At 39.2% G+C, this 16,207-nt stretch overlaps 1 protein-coding gene across 1 annotated transcript in view; it reads left to right on the top strand.

The window, feature by feature from the left end:
- The window catches only part of CSMD1 (CUB and Sushi multiple domains 1), a gene marked incomplete at its 3' end in the record, with an annotated part of 1,732,394 nt that overhangs the window by 470,861 nt on the left and 1,245,326 nt on the right, over window positions 1-16,207 (top strand). The gene's annotated exons all lie outside the window — the stretch shown is intronic.

Raw genomic sequence — 16,207 nt, 5'->3', positions numbered from 1 at the left:
AAATACCACAGAGGCCAGGGGACAGGGGGCTCCGGAAAAGCAAGGGCCAGAATGTCGTGACTTCGTGATGGGTGGATAAGGACTTGGGTTTCACTCCAGTAGAAGGTGGTGGAGAGCACGTGATTGGGTGCATTTGAAAGGTTGGACTTGGAGTTTTCTGCACTGGCTGCTGGGAGAACTGAGTTGGGCTGACGAGGGGGGTGGATCTGGTTCTAACATCTGCTCACCTGTCTTCATCTGAATTTGCTCGCTTTGTGTCTTCTGTTCTACAATTTTAGCCCTAGATCACACTCCTAATCTGATAACATAGCAAGATCCTGAAACCAGGCATTTTGCTTTCTCTTTTGGAATTACATCCTGTAGACCCAAGCAAGGTATGAACGCTTCTTTTAATCCCACTGCCTGATAATCAGGAAATGGCTTTGCCTCACCCTCCAGTCCTAGCCCCTTCCAAGGGCGCTGGCTCCTGGGATGTAGACCTCTGGGAAGCCGTTTTATAGGTCCCTGCATTTCCTCTGCATTTGCCTCTCAGTAGGGGTGGCCCTTCCCACCTTCTCTCTTGGGTCCCTATAGTCGGAGCTCATCAAGAGACCTCCAGTGAGGCTACACCAATCTGCTCAAACAGGTCTTCTTTTGCTTCTTCGTAGGAAACAGTTGTGATTTTACCAGTAGAATTTCAGTGAGAGCCTAATACTGTCTTTTGAGCTTTCTTGTCTTGTAGCATTGCTGCCAAGAGAATCACACCCAGAGTATGTCAAGCTCATTAAGTTTGTCTCTTTAAAGAATTTCAGTGCTCACCTAATTGTTTCCAGCATTCCCTTCCTAATAGCCAATGCACTCCAAAATCCCTTACACTGTTCTAATTTATAATTAGCTCAATTGATCATTCAATTACCCTTTGGGCTAAATTCAGTTCAATAATTATTGATTATCCATTATGTGATAAGCACAGGACACACTAAGGTGATTCAGACATGGCAGGAAGGCTTGAGTAGGACTCACGCTAGCAATGTTCTCAAAGCTAAGTTGAGCACAACTGTTATAAGATATACAGAAAAGGAGTAAGAGAAGCATGCGTTTAGCTTTCAAAGGCTATGGAACTTTAAAAAAATTTTCTTCAGCTTGCGCATTAAAGTCATCTGTAGCTCCCTGAATGAGTAAATGAAGCAAGATTTGGCCAGGAGAAAACAGTGTGTAAATGCATTCACAGCAGAAGGGCTGGAACGATACACGTTCAGAGGATGTAAATCTTTCAGGATACCTGGAGCTGAAGGCATAGGGCTCGAAATTTTGGCCAGATCCTCATCAAAGTAGGTCTTGCCTCCTGCGCTAAAGACTTTGGATGTTCTCTTGTCCTTTAATGGGTTTTTATTTATTTATTTTTTAACTCGATAATGCCTTAAAAAAGAACTGTAACCCAACCAATAACAAGTGATACTTTCTCAGGTTCTCTGGATGAAAGCAGGTGATCAGCGAGTTCTCCCTTCCTTTGCCCAGGGCGGGCCTCCAGGCTCATCCCTGCTGCTTCACTTAACTTAGCCTGGCAGGCAGGCTGTGGTACAGAAGTTGGAGCCCTGTAGGAATTTCTTTAAACTAAGGAGTTACATTTGAATATTTGCATTTTAGATCTTCCTGAGAGCAGTGTGGGTAATTGGTTTCAGAACACAGGATGGAGGAGCCAGGAGGAAAGGCAGTAACCCATGTGAGACATGGAATCATCACTCTGGAAATCTACTGTTGACAGTTTCAAGATCAAGCTTTGCTCAGTCATAATGGTTAATTTGTCAGTTCAGGAACAGAATCTAAAACCAGTGCTCAGTCATCTGCATCGATCTGCTTCTCAGGCCTCCTTTTCCTTGATTTCTCCAACTTTTTCTGTAGTCCTTTTTCCAAAGACTGTTAAATTAACTCAATATAAAAAGGAGATTCCCAGAATTATATAAAATATTCTCTAAGATAGATATTTTGGTAATTTTACCACTGGGCTTGACATTTAAAAAAAATATATTAGTTTGCCCAAGTTTACCATGTTTTACTTTACACCTGGTTTGGTTGACACGGACAAGCAATGGAAAGTAACGGTGTATTTTGGGAAACAGAAGTGTCATAACTAACTGGTTGCTATAGAGAAAAAGGCAGACAAGGATTTTTGTCCCTAAAATTACAATCTCTCCGCAGGTTTGATACGTTAAGTAGAGAAAGAAGTTTTCTGTTCATAAGTTGGAATCTCTCTCCACTCAGATCCCTTGGGTGATCTCCATGCATACAAACAGCCTCAATTGATTAAGAGTTTAGAAGCAGGACTGCTGGGAAGTCTAAGGAAAAAACGGCAGGGATGAGCAGGGAATGAGGACTTTTGAATTGATCCAGGTGCAAGAATTTCACATTCAGTAATGGGTCGATTAAATAATCTGTACAGTGACTCCTTATTTCCTTGCCATGAATTGGTTTAATTAAATATGAATTGAAGTAGATTATTAGCTGCAATCAGTCTCTGGGAGCTTTGTACAGACATGAGGAAATTGTTGACGGATGACTTTCAACATTGTTTATAGAAGGATTTCATAAAATTCCTTTTTCCTTTTTTTTTCTGACTCTAAAAGAATCTGGGGCAAGAATAAGTAGCAATGTGAAAAGAAATCAAAGCTAGTCACTTTTCTTCTTTTTATTTTTCTGCCAAGAGACAGACTTTTTGTTGCCTTTCCAAGGCCAGTCGAGTGATGTTTAGAAGGCACCTCACAGCTGAACATTGCCTTAGAGCTAAGGGAATGTGGACATTTTCACATGCAATTTGAGATTCAGTGGTGTAAAAACACATTGTAAAATTTCATTATAATTTAAAAAGTAATAGAAGATCTCATTGCTGAAGTCATCTTGAGAGAATATTTCTACTCTTCAAAATGTGTTTTTTGGATTTAAATTTTACATGCCTACTTATTTTTCTACATATTTTTTATTTCTTTCAATTGATGGTGTTTTCATGACTGTAATTTAACATATAATTTAACACATTATAGAATTTAACAAATGTTAAATATGGTATAATTGTTGGAAAAGAGGTATTTGTTATATTCCATATAAAAACTTAAACATGTTTAAAAGCATATCAAAGCATCATATTAGAAAGGCAATTTGTCATATTAGCACTAATATATTAGAAATACTGTTTTATCATTTATTTTTAATTAATACTTATCAGATACATGATTTTTTTTTTTTTTTTTTTTTTTTTTTGCGATTCGCGGGCCTCTCACAGCTGTGGCCTCTCCCTTTGCGGAGCACAGGCTCCGGATGCGCAGTCTCAGCGGCCATGGCTCACAGTCCTAGCCGCTCTGCAGCATGTGGGATCTTCCCGGACCGGGGCACGAACCCATGTCCCCTGTATCGGCAGGTGGGCTCTCAACCACTGCACCACCAGGGAAGCCCAGACACATAATTTTTAATATTTGATATGTTTGTTTGCCAATGTTATTTTTCTCTCATCTGTAGTTTATAAAATGTTATGCCTCATATTTTAAAGTGATGTATGTATAGATCACCATTTGGCTAATCATAGTAACAGACACAGCTTTCGTGACTGATAAGAAGTACAAACATGCAGAAATGAAATCAATTGCTTGAATTCCCTTTAAAGAGAAAGAATAGTGAAATTTGGGAAAGCAGTTTCAGCCTATTTTCAGTATGGTGCATTATATTTCACACACTTTAGTAAGAGCAACTATTAATAAAGCAAAAGATAATTGTGTAGTAACAGGCTATTTTTTATCCTGAAGTCCAGGTTTATATAATAATCAGGAGGTATCCATGATGTTAAGACTTTTAGAAATGTATTTTCTTGAATTCCCTTAGGGAAGAAATAAGTTTACATTATTTCTTTTGTTTTATGGGATCCAGTCTACTGTCAAAGCAATAATTGCACCAAAGTTAAACAGGAAAAGAAGACTTTATTTAAGACTATTGCAATAGGGGAGAGAGCCCAGAACACTTAGCTCAACTCTGCTGAAAGAAAAGGTGGAGTGTTTTTAAATGCAGAGGTGCGGTAGCTGAGTAGCAGAGGGGTGCTGGAGGACCCCAGAGGGGATGTTCTTCTATGGGAAGGGTCCAGCAGGTAGAATGATTCCTGAGTTTACAACTGATCTGGCCACGTGTGTCTGCTGTGATTGCATTTCAAAGGAATTACTCCCAGGTCCTGGAGAAATACATTTCTCTGCTGGAACACTGAAAAGTGGCTTTTGAAAAGACTTAAATCTCAAAGAGGCAGAGAAAAAGTTGATAGTTGCAGGTTTTCTAAGGTAAGATAAACTCTAAGAAGAGGGAGGTGTTAGGGGTCTGGAGTCAAGAATTAGTCGGCCTAAAGCTTAATCTAGCTGAAGGCATCATGTGTGCTTTCATACCGCCCCACTGTTGGGAGCCTCTTGGGAGGAAGGCAGCCGTATCTCAGTCAGCACCTCCCACCATCTTGTTTCTTTAGCGTCATATGGCATGGTCGAATAGTGTGAAATTGAACTTACATGGCTCCTTTAGTGCAATAAAATAGACTTTTGCCCAAGAATGCTTGTTTACTTGTCTTCAGTAAACATTTATTGACTACCTCTCTACTCCTTTAAAATGTAAACTTTAGATGCATACAGGCTGTCTTGTTCACCAGTATGTCCTAGTGTCTTTGGTGGACCTGGGACTAGGCACTGGAAACAAAACATGAGTGACATACCATTGTAAACTTCAACATAAATGTACCTATTTTCTGTATCTGGCCCCATCCTTCTTTGAACCTCCTATCACCTCTGGTGACATGCAGTGGGAGTGGTCTGGGGTGATATTGTTAGACTTATACCTGGAAATTAACTGTTAGTCTCTCCCAGTGAAAACTTACATTACAAGCAAACCCAATCTCTTGAGTAAATTCTCAGCATTCTGGGGTTTCTCTTCTTTACCCTGCTTTTCTTTTCCTAAGATAGTATCAGGGCACAGAAAACAAAAAGAAAAGCTACTGGGACATCCTGACAGTGGGAAGAAGTATGTCTGGTTCGATGTTTTTCTGTGCTGAACTCCACTTGAGATAAATCTCATGTTGCTAGATATTTGAGACCTGCTCATGTCTTTTCATTCTTGGTCATAGTGCCCACAGATGAAATGACCTGCGATCTATTCTTTTAGACACGATGATAGATTCCATAGAACCTGGCTACTTATTTCTGATGAGTAGGCAGTCTACCTAGGCTCTTGTTGATTCTGTTAACCCAGTAGAGCTTCAGTCAGGCTGCTGGATTTGGGCCATCCAGACTGGAGATGCTATTTGTGGTCCCTGTTCCCTGGGATGCATTGGTCCTCCATTCTTTTTCGAGTTCTTTTCCAACAGTTAGCTGTTTCACGAGCTAACATGAGTGTTTCCATCTATTTCACACTCTATACAGATGGTAGGGAACCAGCGGTCACTGGCTCAAACCCTCTCACTTCCTAAACTCCACAGTCTGACCTCTACCCTGCTCTGGCCAATCCATGTTGGTGCACATAATATTGGGTTGGTCAAAAAAGTTAGTTCAGTTTCAAGTAAAAATAAGACATTTTTCATTTTCACCAAGAACTTTATTGAACAACGTAGTCATTAACTGAAAGAACTTTGTGGCCAACCCAGTATTAAGATGTGAGTAACTCTAGAATTGACCCTTTATGTTAGAACACATCTGAGAGTGGAATGGGATGTGAATTGGGCTTATGAGCCACTTTACTCCCATAGTGCCAAAGGGAATTATGCTCCCTCCTTGAATGAGGTACGTATTTCTATTGCCTAGATCCATTCTCTCCCCCAAAGGACAAAAGGACTCTCGTTTAAGCAATGAATGCCAATGATCCAATGGGTATGGATACAAAAAAAAAAAAAAAAAGAAAGAAAAATGAGATTAGCCAACTTTCTTCTTTTTATTTAACATCTTTATTGGAGTATAATTACTTTACAATGTTGTGTTAGTTTCTGCTGTATAACAAAGTGAATCAGCTATATGCATACTAGCCAACCGTTTTTTAACAATAAAGATGGTATTGCATCCATATATCATTCTATCCTTATATAAATCGGTATGTATAATTACATAAACTGATATATAATTAGTAGCCCAGGAAGACCCATGCTTGAGAAAGGGTTAAGGAAAATGGGGCGACATCTGAACTGGACTTGGGGAGACTCAATAAGAATCCTTTAAGTGAATTAGGGGAGAAATGGAGTCCAGGCAGAGAGACAAGCTCACCAGTCTGAAGATTCTGAGTTCTGTCTGATTCTTCTTTGGAAAACCAAGTCTTCTGGCCACTGTTCTTTATTCTCTCTCAAATGAATTAATGTGGGTGTTTTGCATTCAATTTTTTTTTTATTCTCAAACTTAATTAACGTAGGTGTCTTTTGGTATAAATAACTTGCAAGTGGGAATTAGAGTCAATTTGAATTTCAGTATCCTATATTACCCTCAATTCTCTACTCCTGAGCTGTTTTTCCTTTTAATAATAGTTGTTTTGAAATGATTCATACCATAAAACTCCCCTATTTAAAGCATACCAATCGATGGGTTTTAGTGTAGTCCTAGAATTATGCAGCCGTTACCATAGTTTTAGAACATTTTCATCAACTCAGAAAGAAACCCTGTACCGGTTTTCCCTCAACCCTTCCAGCCCCAGGCAAACACTAATCTCTTTTCTGTCTCTATGGATCTGCCTGTTCTGAACATTTCATTTAAATGCAATCATACAGAGTGTGGTCTATTTTTGACTAGCTTCTTTTACTAGCATAATGTTTTCAAGGTTCATTCATGAATGAATCAGTAGTTCATTTCTTTGTATTTCTGAATAATGTTCAATTTTATGGATATACATCACATTTACTTACCGGCTGACAGACATTTGGGTTGTTTCCACTTCTTGCAATTATGCAAAATGCTGCTATAAACGTTTGTGTGCAAGTTTCTGTGTGAAAAATGTTTTCATTTTTCTTGGGTATGTAACTAGGAGGGGATATGCTGGATCATACGGTGACATTTTGAGGAACTTGTAGATTTTTTCCAAAATGACTACACCATTTTACATTTCATTCAACTACATGAGTGCTTCAGTCTCTCCACATCTTCACCAGCACTTATTAATTCTCTCTCTCTGTCTCTCTCTCTCTTTTTTTTTAATGTAGCTGTTCCAGTAGATGTGAATGAATTATGGGTTTGATTTCATTTTGCTGATGGCTAAGGATGTTGAGCATCTTTTCATGTCTTCTTGGCCATATGTATGTCTTATTTGGACGAGTGTCTGTTCACAATTTTTGTCCAGTTTTTAGTTGAGTAATGTGTCTTTATTGCTGACTTGTAAGAGATACTTCTATATTCTAGATATAAATCCCTTGTCATAGCATATGATTTGTAAATGTTTTCTCCAATTCTCTGGGTCGTCTTTGCACTTTTGATATTTGAAATGCAAAGTTTTTAATTTTGATGAGGTCCAATTTTTTGTTGTTTTTTTGGATGTCATATCTGTGAAGATTTTGCTTAACCCAAGGTTACAAAGATTTACTCCTTACATTTAGGTCTATGATTCATTATGAATTAATTTTTTGCATGGTGTGAGGAAGAGATTCACTCTATTCCTTTGATTGTGGGTACACACTTTTCTCAGAGCCATTTGTTGAAAAGACTCTTCTTTTTCTCTTGAATTGTTTTGGCACCCTTGCCAAAAATAAATTGACTATAAATGTGAGGTTCTATTTCTTGGTCCTGAATTCTGTTTATTAATATGTCTATTCTTATGCCAGGACAATACAGTCGTGTTTACTGTAACTTTGTGGAAAGTATTGAAATAAGGAGGCATGAGTCCTTAATTTTTTTTTTCTCCTTTTAAAGATTGTTTTGGTTCTTCTAGATCCTTTGGCTGTTTTTATAAATTTTAGGATCACTATGTTAGTTTCTGCAAATAAACCAGATTTTCTTCATCAAATGTTCCTTCTTCTACTTTATGTTCTTGCAATTTCCAGAGATGTTAATTTTTTTTCTTACACTTCATACCCATCATGGTTATTCTGCTGTGGGGCACTTACTTGGTGTCCCTCCTGCCACCATTCTGGAAGTAGAGCTCTGGATTCAATTTTTTAATTATTAAAATAAATATCTCCAATCATTTCATTCTAAAATTCATATAATAATAATGTATCAATAATGTCTCTTTTGTAAGTAGCAGAAGGAGAGCATTATATTCATTAATAAAGAAATAATATTATCTAATTATCTTGTTGCATTTGTGCTTAGTTTCAGACAAGGAATTTTGAGAACACAAAGCATAAACTTCTTGATTTCTTGTAATGGTGCTTTTATTTTATTAAAAAAATTTTTTTTTTCTCTCTTACCTCTTGCCCAAAATTGTCATGTAAAAAGTGGGAGTGGCTTTTAACACTAAGAAAAGAATGTGTTTATTATACTTCATATTGTACAGAATTTTTATCATGTGATTCTAATTATATCCATGTTTAGCAACAGAAACCATACTAGTCCCTCACTTCAGGTTGTTTTACAGACCAGCAGATAAGAATCATTATCATATGATTAATTCGTATAAATTGTTAATAACTATTCATAGCTCTCTAATTTCATTATTGTGATAACTGATACAACAACATTTCATGCCAACTCTTATATGTTAAAAAAAAAAGAAAGGAATTCCTCACTGTATCTCATTATTATATTATTCTGCAACCATTTATCTGTATGCCGAATTTATTATTTCAGCTTTCAGATTCCTTTCCAGTGTTGACTATCACAGTTTTGGTATCTAGAGGACCAAGAAGGATCTACTCAAGATACAGAAACCATAGACTAATTTGAACAGAGAAAATTTAATGTAAAAAAAACATTCAGGAGAGTCCATATATCAGTGCTGGCATAAAATGTTTGTCTGATTTATTTCACTAAGCGTAATACCCTCCAGGTCCATCCATGTTGTTGCAAATGGCAAAATTTCATTCTTTTTTATAGCTAAGTAATATTCCTGTGTGTATGTGTGTCTGTGTGTACACCACATCTTGATCCATTTATCTGTTGGTAGACACTTAGATTGCTTTCATATGTTGGCTCTTGTAAATTATACTGCTATGAACATTGGGGTACATGTATCTTTTAGAATTCGTGTTCTTGTTTTCTTCAGGTATATACTCAGGAATGGAATTGCTGGAAACAAACAAATGAATATAACAAAACAGAAGCAGACTCACAGATACAGAGAACAAATGAGTGCTTACCACCAGGGAGAGTGAGGGGCACCATAGGGGTAGGGGATTAAGAGGTGCTAACTACTGTGTATCAACTAAATGAGCTACAAGGATGTATGGTACAGCACAGGGAATAGAGCCAGTATTTTATAATAACTTTAAATGGATTATAATCTATGAAAGTATCAGATCACTGAAACTACAACTACTAAAACTAAAGAGAAACATTTGCAATGTTCAACTTCATTATCACAGAGTGGGTAATGGAGGGTGGATTTGAAGCTGAGAGGCAATAATTTAACTGGCACATCTAGTGTGTAACTCAAATTTTCTAAACTCCATAGGAAACTTTTAGCTTTTACTTTCGTTATAAAACTCTACATGGTCTTTTCACATAGTGCCAGATTTGTAAATTCATTGTGCTTTTTTTCCTTTCTGCTTAGCTGTTTCTTCCTTGATGTTTCTTCACCCCCTTTCAGGTCTTAGGAAGCTCCAGTCACTGCTTTTTCTTCCCCAAGCCCCTTTCTTGATTCTAAAGTACTCCCCAAGCACTAAAGTAGCCTTAGTAAGACCCGATGCAAAGGGGATGTGTAAGCAAGATGAGCAAATAGATAAAACTATTTGGTTAGAATGAGAAATAGAGATTCCAAACTCCCCTTCACATGGGTTTAGATAGCACATGTCAGCAACAGGTCTGTGAAAGACACACTGCAGTATTAAAAGCTATGGGGATCCTTTGTAGAAATAAAAAATAAGAACAGTGGCCATCATTTAAATTTTGCTCTATGCTGGGCGCCTCTGATGTGAAGGTTAATCCTCCTAGGAACCTGGCAATCACGGATTATCACATTCATTTTTACAGAGCTCATAAAGATCTCCTGAAAATGAGAATAATCACTTTGCTCAGGATGAACAGGTGGTGGAAACTGGCTTCAAATACAGGCTTCTCTGCTCAGTCTGAAGCCCAAGTCCATGACAGTCTCAGTCGGGGGTCCTTCAGCTGTGTGCATGGGTCCAGACTTCATAGTCCCTAAGGTATTAAGTTAATTTTATGGCAGGTGGGAAATAGCCCCTGCCTGAGTCCCTTGTGTGTATCTCATCAGGCTGCCAGCTCCCCGGGATGCTGGGGAGTGTGGAGTCAAGGCTGGCCAGCAGGGGGCCCCAGATCTTTTTTTTCCTCCAGGGTCAGTGCTCATCCGATGGGTTCCTTGGTTTCATGGTCCCTCTTGTCACTGAATTTTAAGTAAGTTAAATACCTCCTTTGCTCAGTACAGCAGTGTTTGTGAGAAGATAGCTCTGCTTTTAATTTTATCCAAAGTGATGTAACTACCGAACTACGTATATTATAAACAATTTTAAGAACTGACGGCTTTCCAAGGATCATGCCCAATAACTGTTGACAATTATTATTATTACTCTTTATTTGCAAGAAAAAAAGGTTTACAGTGAGTCGATATATCGTCCTTGGTACATTTCTATTTGATTAGTGACAGATAAGTTGTTTTAACTCAAGTTCCAACAACTTTCTTGATACGATTGTAGTCTTTATTCAATATTTCCTTTAGCCTTTGGTCCCAAATAGCATCCTGCCTGTTGCATGCCAACCCTGCATTTTAAAGTGGATTTTCTGAATGAATTGCTTCGAGCGTCAGAAATCTCTTGCACAAAGTACAGATCATTCTCTTTTCAAAACACAGGTGCCGTGCTCTGCTAGCTGTCTCAGCCCTCAGCATTAATACTTTTAAAGTTGTTTTAATCAATACTGGTATTGTAGAACCTAATGAGGAGAATGTATCGTGTTGAGGGTAAGGAGATTAGCAAGGTACTCTTTGTCCTCGGAAACCGTACATCAATTGCGTGTTATAGTTTTCTTTCTGAAAAAGAAAAGAGGATGGTTTTTAAAGGATCCCAGTTAATAAATCCGTCACTTATTGGCCAACAGTAGGGTGTGACAAGCAGGAGGTAATAATTCGTAAAGTGAGTCACATCTTGTGTTGCCTAGTGGAAGAGACAAAGGGAGGTCAGCCGCCTCTGTTCGTAGGTGTGATACAGTGTGAGGTGGCCCTGTACCTGGTGTTGTGTCTCCATTGTGTGCTTCTGACTACACACCTGAGAGTTGGGCATAAAATGTATCCAAAGTTGATGACCAGAATTTCCCACCTCCCAAGGTTGCCACCTAGTTTGCCTGGCGAATGGATTTGGCAGCCTCTTTGTTGCTAATTTATGTAAGAATCCGTTGTGGAGTTGCCATTGTACTGATTTCCTACCTGATAAAATAGCCAAAGAGTATTGTGGAAGAATCTTTTGAAATATTTCAGCAGAAAGTAAAGGTCATTAAAGTGTTTATTGCATCCTTAATTCTGAAGTAATGTTTTCCTTTTTGCTGTTGTCCAAACGCTCTTTGACATCAGACATCCTATTAGTGTGTGTATATATATTTATCTATTTTATCCTTTGTTACGTGTCTGACCTAGAGGAAACATTCTCACGGAGCAGTGGGTTTCCTACCTTACATGTGGCGACATCGTGCTAGTGACAGTGATGACAAGCTGTCCTGGTGCAGTAAGATAGTGCTTCTCCTCATAGAAGGTAGATCTGTGTTGGGCATGGGATCACTTTTAAAACTCTCTTTTCCAGGTCCACGTAGAAGCAAGGTTTACATGACTTTGTAAATCTGGCTAGAGACGGGTTTGTGAAACTTACATTTCTGTAGTCTCATCGGTTTGAACTCATTCAGATTCAGTTTCTTTCAGAATAAAATATCAAAAAGTTTTGTTCTTCCTGTGATTGAGAGGCTCTTGACTTCTGGATGAGGCTTCAGTGCATTTAGAATGACTAGATATTTCACTTGTTTTCTCTAAACAAGTGTATTCTTTTATTGTTGTTTTTTTTTTTTAACTGAAGCGTAGTTGATTTACAGTGTGTTGGTTTCAGGTGTACAGCAAAGTGATTCAGTTATGTGTGTGTGTGTGTATATATATATATATATATTCTTTTTCAGATTTTTTTCCCTTGTAGGTTATTATAAAATATTGAGTATAGTTCCTTGTGCTATACAGTAGGTCCTTTAAACAAGTGTATTCTTTTTTTTTTTTTTTTTTTTGCTGTATGCGGGCCTCTCACTGTTGTGGCCTCTCCCGTTGTGGAGCACAGGCTCCGGATGCGCAGGCTCAGCGGCCATGGCTCACGGACCCAGCCGCTCCGCGGCATGTGGGATCTTCCCGGACCGGGGCACGAACCCGTGTCCCCTGCATCGGCAGGCGGACTCTCAACCACTGCGCCACCAGGGAAGCCCCAACAAGTGTATTCTTAACCACTTACCACAAGTTTGGGGTAGAACAGACATTAAGTAGGAAAAACACCCAGCTCATAGGGCCTGGGAGACTTGCTGTGATGGCAGCTGCCTGGTTTCTTCTCCAACTCTGCCCTCCTGGGTTCTCCTCCTTCAACCAGCCCCACTCAGTCCTGCATCGTGTCAGTCTGGGCGACAGTGCTCGGCATTGGAGACTAGGGACAGGTGACACATTGCTGTTGCCTCCAAGGGACTTGCAGTTTTGTAGGGAGTAGGGAAGCTGAGCCATCAACACAAGCCAGGGGAGGCCCAAGCAGGGCTGAGTGTCCACCAAAGGTTCCCCAGGCGTCAGGTCTCAGCTAAATTGTTCGAACCAAGAGGAACGTGCTCAGTAAACAAGAAGAAAGGGAAGATGAAGCCGCACACCTAAAGGCAAGGACGTGGAAAAGCGTGTGCGTTTGATGCCAACTGAAGTTGGGACGCGTTGGCCAGCTGTGAGGAGTGCTGAGCGCCTCGGGAAGTGGCAGCTGTGGGAGTGGTTGAGGGAACTTGGAGTTTTAAGGCAGAATCTGGTGATAGGCTGGATCTGGTAGGAGCAAGCAGAAGCAGGAACGAATTGCGGCTCTTGTTGGGTGACCTGGGTGAAAGGTGATGCCATTTACTGAAGCAGGGTCCAAAGACAAGCTGATTGGGGTTGGGGTTCGGTTAATCCTGTTTTCATCTGGCTGAGTTTGAGAGGCCTGTGGTGTGATAAACATCGGGGTAATCCGCAGGCTCTTGGGTGTGAAGGTGTGGAATGCGAGAAAGTGTTTGGGGCTGGAGATACATATGTGAGTTTTTAAACTTATGTTTTTCAGTAGTGTGCAACTGATTCATAGCCATTCGGTTGTTCAGACAGCTTAAACGATTAATGTTGTCCAAGTTATGCTTCTGGCTTTATGCACACTGTAGAAACGTTATACAGGCATGTCTGAAGAAGAAAGTTGGGCTTTCCTTTAGCTAGATTTTGAGTCCAGTGTTCTAGTAATTGACACACGCACATCGGGACCAACTGTCCTGTTTTGCCTGAAACTATCCTGATTTAAGCTTGAAGTCCTGCAACCATGAAGCTCCTCAGTCCCGAGAAAACTGGTTTGGCTTGATCCCAGTGGAATGTAAATTTGTGTATTGAGTGCAGCCCAGAGATGCTGCCTTGGGGCTGGGACACGCTCTTGCTCTGTGTGTGTCTCACACACCGAGGAGTCATGGTGACCAGTGTGCACATGGGACTCAGAGTCCTCCCCTGCCTCTTCTCTCTCGTTTCACCCTTGAGAGTTTGGTGTCCTTCATGGTCCAGGGATAGTATCTTTGCAAGTCAGTCATCTGTTACGAGTTTATCCCTACACCTTACTCTTGAGAATATTGTGAGAAACGACCTGGGCAACTCCAGGAGAAAAAATTAAATTAAAAATCCCTACTAATTAACTAAAATAAGAAGGATGTTTCCACAGCATCCATCTTGATGTCTCTCTTTAATCTGTTTCACCGTCTGCTTTCCCTTGTCACCTTTTCATCCAAGTTTGCCTTCAGTTTCCCCCCTTGATACTCATGACTCAGGGGCTTTTTGTTACTAATCCAGTAAGATACATCATGTTGAAAGATGAGCAAACACACACATTTGTGAGTGTGTTTATATCTATGTGATTATATCATTGTTTATTTTAGTAACTTTAACATCAAGGATATCAAGATTTAGTTTGTGTTTCAAAAATGCACAACATTTATATTGTACTTAATTTGATTCTCAAACTTATTTTTTAAAATTTTTGTGGGCTTCCTTAAAGACTTATTATAAATACCCTCCTTCACTGTTGGTGGGAATGTAAATTGGTGCAGCCACTATGGAGAACAGTATGGAGGTTCCTTAAACATCTAAAAATAGTTACCATATGATCCTGCAGTCCCACTCCTGGGCATATATCCTAATTCAAAAAGATGCATGCACCCCTATGTTCATAGCAGCACTATTACAATAGCCATGACATGGAAACAACCTAAATGTCCATCCACAGATGAATGGATAAAAAAGATGTCGTATGTATAGAATGGAATATTACTCAGCCATAAAAAAGAATGAAATAATGCCATTTGCAGCAACATGGATGGACCTAGAGATTATTGTATTAAGTGAAGTAAGTCAGGCAGAGAAACACAAACGTCATATCACTTATATGTGGAATTTTGCCATAAACATATTTTTGTAGCATCTCTCTGCTCTGTGAAATAGGACTTGTGGATGTTTTCATGAGGATGTTGTCTCCAGTGTGCAAAATAGTGATTTCTGGTCTGTTATCTATGCTTAACTAATTGTTCCATACATATTTGTGACTGACTGAATAAGCACTATAGAGCTCATTCTATTTCCTTTTTTTTTTTTTTTTTGTTCACAAGTAAATTTGGCTCTAAATTTGGTGTCCAAATGAAATACATCACTTTCAGGATTTTTTTCTCTTCTACACTTGATCCTTGTCTCTCCATGATTTTACATTTTTATGTTATATTAGCACAACCTGATTGAAAGAATGTTAGGTATATGGATATTTTAAGTCAGATATTAAGTTTCTACACACCTGTTGGAATGACCAAAATCCAGAGCACTGACATCACCAAATGCTGGTGAGGATGTGGAGCAACAGGAACTCTCTCACACATTGCTGGTAGGAATGCAAAATAGTGCAGTCAACTTTGGCAAACACTTTGGCAAAATCTTATAAAGCTAAGCATACTCTTACCATACAGTTCAGAAATCATGCGTCTTGGTATTTATCCAGAGGATTTGAAAACCTGTGTCCACACAGAAACCTGCACACACATGTTTATAGCAGCTTTATTCATAATTGCCAAAACGTGGAAGCAACCAAGATGTCCTTTAACTGGTAAAAGAATAAATAAACTGAGGCATATCCAGGCATTGGAATATTATTCAGACCTAAGAAGAAAAAAAAGTGTACTGTTAAGCCATCAAAAGACACAGAGGAAACTTAAATGCTTACTACTATGGGAAAGAAGTCAATCTAAAAAGACTATATACTGTATGATTCCAAGTCTATGACATTCTGGAAAAGGCAAAACTAAGGCGACAGTAAAGATCAGTGGTTGCCAGGGGTTAAAGTGGGGAGGGATGAATAGATAGAACGCTGACAACTTTTAAGGCAGTGATGATACCTTGGACTACTGTTATGATGGACATAGATCATTACACATGTGTCCAGACTCTCAAAATGTACAGTACCCACAGTGGACCCTAATGTAGACTACGGACTTTGGTGATGATGATGTGTTAATATAGGTTTACCACGGTAACACATGTACCACTTTGGTGGGGCATGTTGATAATGGGGGTGGCTGTGCACCTGTGGGGCAGGGTGCATGTGGGAGATCTCAGTACCTTCCTCTTAATTTTGCTGTGAATCTAAAACTGCTCTAAAACACACTCTTTCAAAAAGGTGAATCACACCCACAGAGAATACTAAGTTTCATGGACCAATGTTTATTCTAGGCTTATATAGTAAAAAGGATCAGTATTTCACCTGTACCTTTGCTCAAGCATTTGCCCCTCTGTGTGATCTGCCCCCAAAACATCCCACAGTTCCACTGTAGCAACCTCTCATCAGGGTACTTAGAACCAGTTTATTTACCCTGGCCTT

Source organism: Mesoplodon bidens (genome assembly GCF_964165515.1).
Source record: "Mesoplodon bidens genome assembly, chromosome: 20".
In the NCBI taxonomy this organism is placed as follows: Eukaryota; Metazoa; Chordata; class Mammalia; order Artiodactyla; family Ziphiidae; genus Mesoplodon; species Mesoplodon bidens.
The sequence above is the reverse complement of the archived record's forward strand: the minus strand, read 5'-3'. Positions and strand labels throughout refer to the sequence as shown.